Raw genomic sequence first — 13,047 nt, 5'->3', positions numbered from 1 at the left:
AGGAGAATCTACCTGACCTCTGTGTGTGTATATACTGAGGAGAATCTAGCTCCCCTGTATGTGTATTAACTGAGGAGAATCTACCTCCCCTCTGTGTGTATATACTGAGGAGAATCTACCTCCCCTCTATGTGTATATACTGAGGAGAATCTACCTCCCCTCTATGTGTATATACTGAGGAGAATCTACCTCACCTCTATGTGTATATATTGCGGAAAATCTACTTCACCTCTATGTATATATACTGAGGAGAATCTACATCACCTCTGTGTGTATATATTGAGGAGAATCTACATCACCTCTGTGTGTATATATTGAGGAGAATCTACCTCACCTCTGTGCGGATATACTGAGGAGAATCTACCTCACCTCTGTGTGTATATACTGAGGAGAATTTACCTCACCTCTCTGTGTATAAACTGAGGAGACTCTACCTCCCCTCTATGTGTATATACTGAGGAGAATCTACCTCCCCTCTATGTGTATATACTGAGGAGAATCTACCTCACCTCTATGTGTATATATTGAGGAAAATCTACTTCACCTCTATGTATATATACTGAGGAGAATCTACATCACCTCTGTGTGTATATATTGAGGAGAATCTACCTCACCTCTGTGCGGATATACTGAGGAGAATCTACCTCACCTCTGTGTGTATATACTGAGGAGAATCCACCTCAGCTCCGTGTGTATATACTGAGGAGAATCTACCTCACCTCTATATGTATATAGTGAGGAGAATCTACCTCACCTCCGTGTGTATATACTGAGGAGAATCTACCTTACCTCCATGTAGATATACTGAGGAGAATCTACCTCCCCTCTATGTCTATATACTGTGGAGAATCTACCTCCCCTCTGTGTGTATATACTGAGGAGAATCTACCTCACCTCTATGTGTATATACTGAGGAGAATCTACCTCTCCTCTGTGTGTATATACTGAGGAGAATCTACCCCACCTCTGTGTGTATATACTGAGGAGAATCTACCTCCCCTCTATGTGTATATAATGAGGAGAATCTACTTTCCCTCTGTGTGTATATAGTGAGAAGAATCTACCTCCCCTCTATGTGTATATACTGAGGAGAATCAACCTCCCCTCTATGTGTATATACTGCGAAGAATCTACCTCACCTCTATGTGTATATACAGAGGAGAATCTCCCTCCCCTCTATGTGTATATACTGAGGAGAATCTACCTCACCTCTATGTGCATATACGGAGGAGAATCTACCTCCCCTCTATGTGTATATACTGAGGAGAATCTACCTCGCCTCTATGTGTATATACTGAGGAGAATCTACCTCCCCTCTATGTGTATATACTGAGGAGAATCTACCTCCCCTCTATGTGTATATACTGAGGAGAATCTACCTCGCCTCTGTGTATATACTGTGGAGAATCTACCTCACCTCTATGTGTATATACAGAGGAGAATCTACCTTACCTCCATGTGTATATACTGAGGAGAATCTACCTCCCCTCTATGTATATATACTGAGAAGAATCTACCTCCCCTCTATGTGTATATAATGAGGAGAATCTACCTCACCTCTATGTGTATATACTGAGGAGAATCTACATACCTCTATGTGTATATACAGAGGAGAATCTACCTCACCTCCATGTGTATAAACTGAGGAGAATCTACCTCCCCTCTGTGTGTATAGACTAAGGAGAATCTACCTCCCCTCTATGTGTATACTGAGGAGAATCTACCTCACCTCTATGTGTATATACGGAGGATAATCTGCCTCACCTCTATGTGTATATACTGAGGAGAATCTACCTCACCTCTATGTATATATCCTGAGAAGAATCTACCTCACCTCCATGTGTATATTTACTGAGGAGAATCTACCTCACCTCTCTGTGTATATACTGAGGAGCATCTACCTTCCCTCTGTGTGTATATACTGAGGAGAATCTACCTCACCTCTGTGTATATACTGAGGAGAATCTACATCCCCTCTATGTGTATATACTGAGGAGAATCTACATCAACTCTCTGTATAAACTGAGGAGAATTTACCTCACCTCTCTGTGTATAAACTGAGGAGAATCTACCTCCCCTCTCTGTGTATAAACTGAGGAGAATCTACCTCACCTCTATGTGTATATACTGAGAAGAATCTACCTTCCCTCTGTGTGTATATACTGAGGAGAATCTACCTCCCCTCTATGTGTATATACTGAGGAGAATCTACCTCACCTCTATGTGTATATATTGAGGAAAATCTACTTCACCTCTATGTATATATACTGAGAAGAATCTACCTTAACTCTATGTGTATATACTGAGGAGAATCTACCTCACGTCTTTGTGTATATACGGAGGATAATCTGCCTCACCTCTTTGTGTATATACTGAGGAGACTCTACCTCCCCTCTATGTGTATATACTGAGGAGAATCTACCTCCCCTCTATGTGTATATACTGAGGAGAATCTACCTCCCCTCTATGTGTATATACTGAGGAGAATCTACCTCACCTCTATGTGTATATATTGAGGAAAATCTACTTCACCTCTATGTATATATACTGAGAAGAATCTACCTTAACTCTATGTGTATATACTGAGGAGAATCTACCTCATCTCTCTGTGTATATGCTGAGGAGAACCTGCCTCCCCTCTATGTGTATATACTGAGGGGAAAATACCTTCCCTCCCTGTGTATATACTGAGAAGAATCTACCTCACCTCTATGTGTATATACTGAGGAGAATCTACCTCACCTCTTTGTGTATATACAGAGGAGAATCTACCTCCCCTCTATATGTATATACTGAGGAGAATCTACCTCACCTCCCTGTGTATATACTGAGGAGAATCTACCTTACCTCCATGTGGATATACTGAGGAGAATCTACCTCCCCTCTATGTGTATATACTGAGGAGAATCTACCTCACCTCTATGTGTATATACTGAGGAGAATCTACCTCACGTCTATGTGTAAATACTGAGGAGAATCTACCTCCTCTCTATGTGTATATACTAAGGAGAATCTCCCTCACCTCTATGTCTACATACTGAGGAGAATCTACCTCACCGCTATATACTGAGGAAAATCTACCTCACCTCTACGCGTATATACTGAGGAGAATCTACCTCACCTCTGTGTGTATATACTGAGGAGAATCTACCTCACCCCTATGTGTATATACTGAGGAGAATCTACCTCCCCTCTATGTGTATATAATGAGGAGAATCTACCTCCCCTCTATGTGTATATGCAGAGGAGAATCTACCTCGCCTCTATGTGTATATACTGAGGAGAATCTACCTCACCTCTATGTGTATATAATGAGGAGAATCTACCTCACCTCTATGTGTATATACTGAGGAGAATCTGCCTCACCTCTGTGTGTATATACTGAGGAGAATCTACCTCATCTCTATGTGTATATACTGAGGAGAATCTACCTCCCCTCCATGTGTATATACAGAGGAGAATCTACCTCGCCTCTATGTGTATATACTGAGGAGAATCTACCTCCCCTCTATGTGTATATACTGAGGAGAATCTACCTCCCCTCTATGTGTATATACTGAGGAGAATCTACCTCCCCTCTATGTGTATATACTGAGGAGAATCTACCTCCCCACTATGTGTATATACTGAGGAGAATCTACCTCCCCTCTATGTGTATATAATGAGGAGAATGTACCTCACCTCTGTGTGTATATACTGAGAAGAATCTGCCTCACCTCTGTGTGTATATACTGAGGAGAATCTACCTCACCTCTATGTGTATATACTGAGGAGAATCTACCTCATCTCTATGTGTATATACTGAGGAGAATCTACCTCACCTCTTTGTGTATATACTGAGGAGACTCTACCTCCCCTCTATGTGTATATACTGAGGAGAATCTATCTCCCCTCTGTGTGTATAGACTAAGGAGAATCTACCTCCCCTCTATGTGTATACTGAGGAGAATCTACCTCACCTCTATGTGTATATACGGAGGATAATCTGCCTCACCTCTATGTGTATATACTGAGGAGAATCTACCTCACCTCTATGTATATATCCTGAGAAGAATCTACCTCACCTCCATGTGTATATTTACTGAGGAGAATCTACCTCACCTCTCTGTGTATATACTGAGGAGCATCTACCTTCCCTCTGTGTGTATATACTGAGGAGAATCTACCTCACCTCTGTGTATATACTGAGGAGAATCTACATCCCCTCTATGTGTATATACTGAGGAGAATCTACATCAACTCTCTGTATAAACTGAGGAGAATTTACCTCACCTCTCTGTGTATAAACTGAGGAGAATCTACCTCCCCTCTCTGTGTATAAACTGAGGAGAATCTACCTCACCTCTATGTGTATATACTGAGAAGAATCTACCTTCCCTCTGTGTGTATATACTGAGGAGAATCTACCTCCCCTCTATGTGTATATACTGAGGAGAATCTACCTCACCTCTATGTGTATATATTGAGGAAAATCTACTTCACCTCTATGTATATATACTGAGAAGAATCTACCTTAACTCTATGTGTATATACTGAGGAGAATCTACCTCACGTCTTTGTGTATATACAGAGGATAATCTGCCTCACCTCTTTGTGTATATACTGAGGAGACTCTACCTCCCCTCTATGTGTATATACTGAGGAGAATCTACCTCCCCTCTATGTGTATATACTGAGGAGAATCTACCTCCCCTCTATGTGTATATACTGAGGAGAATCTACCTCACCTCTATGTGTATATATTGAGGAAAATCTACTTCACCTCTATGTATATATACTGAGAAGAATCTACCTTAACTCTATGTGTATATACTGAGGAGAATCTACCTCATCTCTCTGTGTATATGCTGAGGAGAACCTGCCTCCCCTCTATGTGTATATACTGAGGGGAAAATACCTTCCCTCCCTGTGTATATACTGAGAAGAATCTACCTCACCTCTATGTGTATATACTGAGGAGAATCTACCTCACCTCTTTGTGTATATACAGAGGAGAATCTACCTCCCCTCTATATGTATATACTGAGGAGAATCTACCTCACCTCCCTGTGTATATACTGAGGAGAATCTACCTTACCTCCATGTGGATATACTGAGGAGAATCTACCTCCCCTCTATGTGTATATACTGAGGAGAATCTACCTCACCTCTATGTGTATATACTGAGGAGAATCTACCTCACGTCTATGTGTAAATACTGAGGAGAATCTACCTCCTCTCTATGTGTATATACTAAGGAGAATCTCCCTCACCTCTATGTCTACATACTGAGGAGAATCTACCTCACCGCTATATACTGAGGAAAATCTACCTCACCTCTACGCGTATATACTGAGGAGAATCTACCTCACCTCTGTGTGTATATACTGAGGAGAATCTACCTCACCCCTATGTGTATATACTGAGGAGAATCTACCTCCCCTCTATGTGTATATAATGAGGAGAATCTACCTCCCCTCTATGTGTATATGCAGAGGAGAATCTACCTCGCCTCTATGTGTATATACTGAGGAGAATCTACCTCACCTCTATGTGTATATAATGAGGAGAATCTACCTCACCTCTATGTGTATATACTGAGGAGAATCTGCCTCACCTCTGTGTGTATATACTGAGGAGAATCTACCTCATCTCTATGTGTATATACTGAGGAGAATCTACCTCCCCTCCATGTGTATATACAGAGGAGAATCTACCTCGCCTCTATGTGTATATACTGAGGAGAATCTACCTCCCCTCTATGTGTATATACTGAGGAGAATCTACCTCCCCTCTATGTGTATATACTGAGGAGAATCTACCTCCCCTCTATGTGTATATACTGAGGAGAATCTACCTCCCCACTATGTGTATATACTGAGGAGAATCTACCTCCCCTCTATGTGTATATAATGAGGAGAATGTACCTCACCTCTGTGTGTATATACTGAGGAGAATCTGCCTCACCTCTGTGTGTATATACTGAGGAGAATCTACCTCACCTCTATGTGTATATACTGAGGAGAATCTACCTCATCTCTATGTGTATATACTGAGGAGAATCTACCTCACCTCTTTGTGTATATACTGAGGAGACTCTACCTCCCCTCTATGTGTATATACTGAGGAGAATCTATCTCCCCTCTATGTGTGTATACTGAGGAGAATCTACCTCACCTCTATGTGTATATATTGAGGAAAATCTACTCCACCTCTATGTATATATACTGAGAAGAATCTACCTTAACTCTATGTGTATATACTGAGGAGAATCTACCTCATCTCTCTGTGTATATGCTTAGGAGAACCTACCTCCCCTCTATGTGTATATACTGAGGGGAAAATACCTTCCCTCTCTGTGTATATACTGAGAAGAATCTACCTCACCTCTATGTGTATATACTGAGGAGAATCTACCTCACCTCTTTGTGTATATACAGAGGAGAATCTACCTCCCCTCTATATGTATATACTGAGGAGAATCTACCTCACCTCCCTGTGTATATACTGAGGAGAATATACCTTACCTCCATGTGGATATACTGAGGAGAATCTACCTCCCCTCTATGTGTATATACTAAGAAGAATCTCCCTCACCTCTATGTCTACATACTGAGGAGAATCTACCTCACCGCTATATACTGAGGAAAATCTACCTCACCTCTACGCGTATATACTGAGGAGAATCTACCTCACCCCTGTGTGTATATACTGAGGAGAATCTACCTCACCCCTATGTGTATATACTGAAGAGAATCTACCTCCCCTCTATGTGTATATAATGAGGAGAATCTACCTCCCCACTATGTGTATATACTGAGGAGAATCTACCTCCCCTCCATGTGTATATACAGAGGAGAATCTACCTCGCCTCTATGTGTATATACTGAGGAGAATCTACCTCCCCTCCATGTGTATATACTGAGGAGAATCTACCTCACCTCTATGTGTATATACTGAGGAGAATCTACCTCACCTCTATGTGTATATAATGAGGAGAATCTACCTCACCTCTATGTGTATATACTGGGGAGAATCTGCCTCACCTCTTTGTGTATATACTGAGGAGAATCTACCTCATCTCTATGTGTATATACTGAGGAGAATCTACCTCCCCTCCATGTGTATATACAGAGGAGAATCTACCTCGCCTCTATGTGTATATACTGAGGAGAATCTACCTCACCTCTATGTGTATTTACTGAGGAGAATCTACCTCCCCTCTATGTGTATTTACTGAGGAGAATCTACCTCCCCTCTATGTGTATATACTGAGGAGAATCTACCTCCCCACTATGTGTATATACTGAGGAGAATCTACCTCCCCTCTATGTGTATATAATGAGGAGAATCTACCTCACCTCTGTGTGTATATACTGAGGAGAATCTGCCTCACCTCTATGTGTTTATACTGAGGAAAATCTACCTCACCTCTATGTGTATATACTGAGGAGAATCTACCTCCCCTCTGTGTATATACTGAGAAGAATCTACATCACCTCTATGTGTATATACTGAGGAGAATCTACCTCCCCTCTGTGTATATACTGAGAAGAATCTACCTCACCTCTATGTATATACTGAGAAGAATCTACCTCACCTCTTTGTGTATATACTGAGGAGAATCTACCTCACCTCTGTGTATATACTGAGAAGAATCTACCTCACCTCTATGTGTATATACTGAGGAGAATCTACCTCACCTCTATGTGTATATACTGAGGAAAATCTACCTCACCTCTATGTGTATATACTGAGGAGAATCTACCTCACCTCTATGTATATACTGAGAAGAAACTGCCTCACCTCTATTTGTATATACTGAGGAGAATCTACCTCACCTCTATGTATATACTGAGAAGAATCTACCTCACCTCTCTGTGTATATAGTGAGGAGAATCTACCTCACCTCTGTGTGTATATACTGAGGAGAACCTACCTCCCCTCTATGTGTATATACTGAGGAGAATCTACCTCACCTCTATGTGTATATACTGAAAAGAATCTACCTCCCCTCCATGTGTATATACTGAGGAGAATTTACCTTCCTTCTATGTGTATATACTGAGGAGAATCTACCTCAACTCTGTGTGTATACTGAGGAGAATCTACCTGACCTCTGTGTGTATATACTGAGGAGAATCTAGCTCCCCTGTATGTGTATTAACTGAGGAGAATCTACCTCCCCTCTGTGTGTATATACTGAGGAGAATCTACCTCCCCTCTATGTGTATATACTGAGGAGAATCTACCTCCCCTCTATGCATATATACTGAGGAGAATCTACCTTCCCTCTGTGTGTATATACCGAGGAGAATCTACCTCCCCTCTGTGTGTATATACTGAGCAGAATCTACCTCACCTCTGTGTGTATATACTGAGGAGAATCTACCTCCCCTCTGTGTGTATATACTGAGGAGAATCTACCTCACCTCTGTGTGTATATACTGAGGAGAATCTACCTCCCCTCTGTGTGTATATACTGAGGAGAATCTACCTCCCCTCTGTTTGTATATACTGAGGAGAATCTACCTCACCTCTGTTTGTATATACTGAGGAGAATCCACCTCACCTGTATGTGTATATACTGAGGAGAATCCACCTCACCTGTATGTGTATATACTGAGGAGAATCCACCTCACCTCTATGTGTATATACTGAGAAGAATCTACCTCACCTCTATGCATATATACCGAGGAGAATCTACCTCCCCTCTGTTTGTATATACTGAGGAGAATCTACCTCACCTCTATGTGCATATACTGAGGAGAATCTACCTCACCTCTATGTGTATATACTGAGGAGAATCTACCCCCCCCTCTGTGTGTATATACTGAGGAGAATCTACCTCCCCTCTGTTTGTATATACTGAGGAGAATCCACCTCACCTGTATGTGTATATACTGAGGAGAATCCACCTCACCTGTATGTGTATATACTGAGGAGAATCCACCTCACCTCCATGTGTATATACTGAGAAGAATCTACCTCACCTCTATGCATATATACCGAGGAGAATCTACCTCCCCTCTGTTTGTATATACTGAGGAGAATCTACCTCACCTCTATGTGCATATACTGAGGAGAATCCACCTCACCTCTATGTGTATATACTGAGAAGAATCTACCTCACCTCTATGTATATATACTGAGGGGAATCTACCTCACCTCTATGGTTATATACTGAGGAGAATCTACCTCGCCTCTATGTGTGTATACGGAGGAGAATCTACCTCCCCTCTATATGTATATTCTGAGGAGAATCTACCTCACCTCTATGTGTATATACTGAGGAGAATCTACCTCCCCTCTGTTTGTATATACTGAGGAGAATCTACCTCACCTCTGTGTGTATATACTGAGGAGAATCTACCTCACCTCTGTGTGTATATACTGAGGAGAATCTACCTCCCCTCTGTGTGTATATACTGAGGAGAATCTGCCTCCCCTCTGTGTGTATATACTGAGGAGAATCTACCTCACCTCTGTGTTTATATACTGAGGAGAATCTACCTCCCCTCTGTGTGTATATACTGAGGAGAATCTACCTCCCCTCTATGTGTATATACTGAGGAGAATCTATCTCCCCTCTGTGTATATATACTGAGGAGAATCTACCTTACCTCTATGTGTATATACTGAGGATAATCCACCTCACCTGTATGTGTATATACTGAGGAGAATCTACCTCAGCTGTATGTGTGTATATACTGAGGAGAATCTATATCGCCTCCATGTGTATATACCGAGGAGAACCTACCCCACCTCTGTGTGTATATACTAAGGGGAATCTACCTCCCCTCTGTGTGTATATACTGAGGAGAATCTATATCACCTCCATGTGTATATACTGAGAAGAATCTATATCACCTCCATGTGTATATACCGAGGAGAACCTACCCCACCTCTGTGTGTATATTCTGAAGGGATCCTGATCAGACTGTGGGGTCTCTCAGTGACCGCTCAGCCCTCAGGCCTTTGTCACATGGGCGACAGTGATTTTGCTGCAAGAAAGTCAGTGCAAAATCTGGTCTTTGTTTCTGTGATTTGTCAGCAATATCGCTACTTTTTGGTGAGTATCATCCTGTATCGGTGCCGCCCACGTTCGTGGGATGCGATACACAAGTAGGCTCCTTGTTTATTGCATGGGCTACAAATTATTGGAAATTGCGTCGAGATAGAGAATGCAGCGATTTTTTTTCCTTGCAAGATAGCATCAGAGAAAACATACTGCTAATGTAAAGGAACCCCTTGGAGAACCGGGCTTCACATACAGTCGTCTTCTCACGCTGTCGCATCGCGGCAAAAATGTGTGAAAGCAGCCTTAGGTGTAGTCAAGGGGAGAGAGGTAGTCAGAGTAGTTAAAAGGCATCTAAGGAGGGGAGTGCGGCTCGTCCAATGAGGGGAGTGCGGCTCGTCCAATGAGGGGAGTGCGGCTCGTCCAATGAGGGGAAGGTGGCTCATCTAAGGAGGGTAATGTGGCTCATTTAAAGGGGTTGTCCCGCGGCAGCAAGTGGGTCTATACACTTCTGTATGGCCATATTAATGCACTTTGTAATGTACATTGTGCATTAATTATGAGCCATACAGAAGTTATAAAAAGTTTTTTACTTACCTGCTCCGTTGCTAGCGTCCTCGTTCCCATGGAGCCGACTAATTTTTGCCCTCCGATGGCCAAATTAGCCGCGCTTGCGCAGTCCAGGTCTTCTCCTGTTCTCTATGGGGCTCCGTGTAGCTCCGTGTAGCTTCGCCCCGTCACGTGCCGATTCCAGCCAATCAGGAGGCTGGAATCGGCAATGGACCGCACAGAAGAGCTGCGGTCCACGGAGGAAGAGGTTCCCGGCGGCCATCTTCACCGGTAAGTATAGAAGTCACCGGAGCGCGGGGATTAAGGTAAGCGCTCCGGTAAGCTTTCTTTAGGTCCCTGCATCGGGGTTGTCTCGCGCCGAACGGGGGGGGGTTGAAAAAAAAAAAACCCGTTTCGGCGCGGGACAACCCCTTTAAGGAGGTGAGTGCAGCTCGTCTAAGGAGGAGAGTGCGGCTCATCTAAGGATGGGAACGCGGCTCATTTAAGGAGGGGAGTACAGCCCTTTTGAGGAGGAGAGTGCGGCCCATTTAAAGAGGGGAGTGCAGCTTGTCTAAGGAGGGGAGGGTGGCTCATCTAAGGAAGGGAACGCGGCCCATTTCAGGAGCGCAGTACTGCTCCTTTAAGGAGGCCAGTGCGGCTCTTCTAAGTAGGGGAGTGCGGCTCTGCTAAGGAGGGCAGTGTGGTGCATTTAAGGAGGGGAGTGCGGCTCGTCTAAGGAGGGGAGTGCGGCTCGTCTAAGGAGGGGAGTGCGGCTCGTCTAAGGAGGGGAGTGCGGCTCGTCTAAGGAGGGGAGTGCGGCTCGTCTAAGGAGGGGAGTGCGGTTCGTCTAAGGAGGGGAGCGGGGCTTGTCTAAGGAAGGGAGTGCGGCTCGTCTAAGGAGGGGAGTGCGGCTCGTCTAAGGAGGGGAGTGCGGTTCGTCTAAGGAGGGGAGCGGGGCTTGTCTAAGGAAGGGAGTGCGGCTCGTCTAAAGAGGGGTGCGTGGCTCATCTAAGGAAGGGAACGTGGCCCATTTAAGGAGGGGAGTACGGCTCCTTTAAGGAGGGCAGTGCGGCTCGTCTAAGAAGGGGAGTGCGGCTCATTTAAGGAGGGGAGTACGGCTCGTCTAAGGAGGGGAGTGCGGTTCGTCTATGGAGGGGAGCGTGGCTCGTCTAAGGAGGGGAGCGTGGCTCGTCTAAGGAGGGGAGCGCGGCTCGTCTAAGGAGGGGAGCGCGGCTCGTCTAAGGAAGGGAGCGCGGCTCGTCTAAGGAAGGGAGCGCGGCTCATCTAAGGAGGGGAGCGCGGCTCGTCTAAGGAGGGGAGCGCGGCTCGTCTAAGGAGGGGTGCGTGGCTCATCTAAGGAAGGGAACGTGGCCCATTTAAGGAGGGGAGTACGGCTCCTTTAAGGAGGGCAGTGCAGCTCGTCTAAGGAGGGGAGTGCGGCTCGTCTAAGGAGGGGAGCGTGGCTCGTCTAAGGAGGGGAGCGCGGCTCGTCTAAAGAAGGGAGCGCGGCTCGTCTAAGGAGGGGAGCGCGGCTCGTCTAAGGAGGGGAGCGCGGCTCGTCTAAGGAGGGGAGCGCGGCTCGTCTAAGGAGGGGAGCGCGGCTCGTCTAAGGAGGGGTGCATGGCTCATCTAAGGAAGGGAACGTGGCCCATTTAAGGAGGGGAGTACGGCTCTGCTAAGGAGGGCAGTGCGGCTTGTCCAATGAGGGGAGGGTGGCTCGTCTAAGGAAGGGAGCGCGGCTCGTCTAAGGAGGGGAGTGCGGCTCGTCTAAAGAGGGGTGCGTGGCTCATCTAAGGAAGGGAACGTGGCCCATTTAAGGAGGGGAGTACGGCTCCTTTAAGGAGGGCAGTGCAGCTCGTCTAAGGAGGGTAGTGCGGCTTGTCCAATGAGGGGAGGGTGGCTCGTCTAAGGAGGGGAGTGCCGCCCATTTAAGGAAGCGAGTACGGCTCATCTAAGGAGGGGAGCGTGCCTCGTCTAAGAAGGGGAGTGCGGCTCGTCTAAGGAGGGGAGGGCGGCTCGTCTAAGGAGGGGAGCGCGGCTCGTCTAAGGAGGGGATCGTGGCTCGTCTGAGGAGGGGAGTGCAGCTTGTCTAAGGAGGGGAGCACGGCTCGTCTAAGGAGGGGAGTGCAGCTTGTCTAAGGAGGGGAGCGCGGCACATTCGAGGAGGGGAGTGCGGCTCATTTAAGGAGGGGAGTGCGGCTCGTCTAAGGAGGGGAGCGCGGCTCGTCTAAGGAGGGGAGCGCGGCTCGTCTAAGGAGGGGAGTGCAGCTTGTCTAAGGAGGGGAGCGCGGCTCTTTTCTTTCTTTAGACCTTTCCCTGCCCCATAAGTTCTTCTTAGTCCCATTAAACCCCATTAAGGATGAACTTGCTCGTTAATATTTACCATCTATGCAGAATTCTGCTGTCGATGATCGCGGACCTTTTGGAGAGACAGAAGAGCTGCCGCTCTTCCTCGGACTCCAACCTCCTGCGGACGCAGCTCTTCTGTCGTGTGTAGACTG

Source organism: Eleutherodactylus coqui, chromosome 7 (assembly GCF_035609145.1).
Source record: "Eleutherodactylus coqui strain aEleCoq1 chromosome 7, aEleCoq1.hap1, whole genome shotgun sequence".
Taxonomy (NCBI): Eukaryota; Metazoa; Chordata; class Amphibia; order Anura; family Eleutherodactylidae; genus Eleutherodactylus; species Eleutherodactylus coqui.
This window is presented reverse-complemented; position numbering follows the sequence as displayed.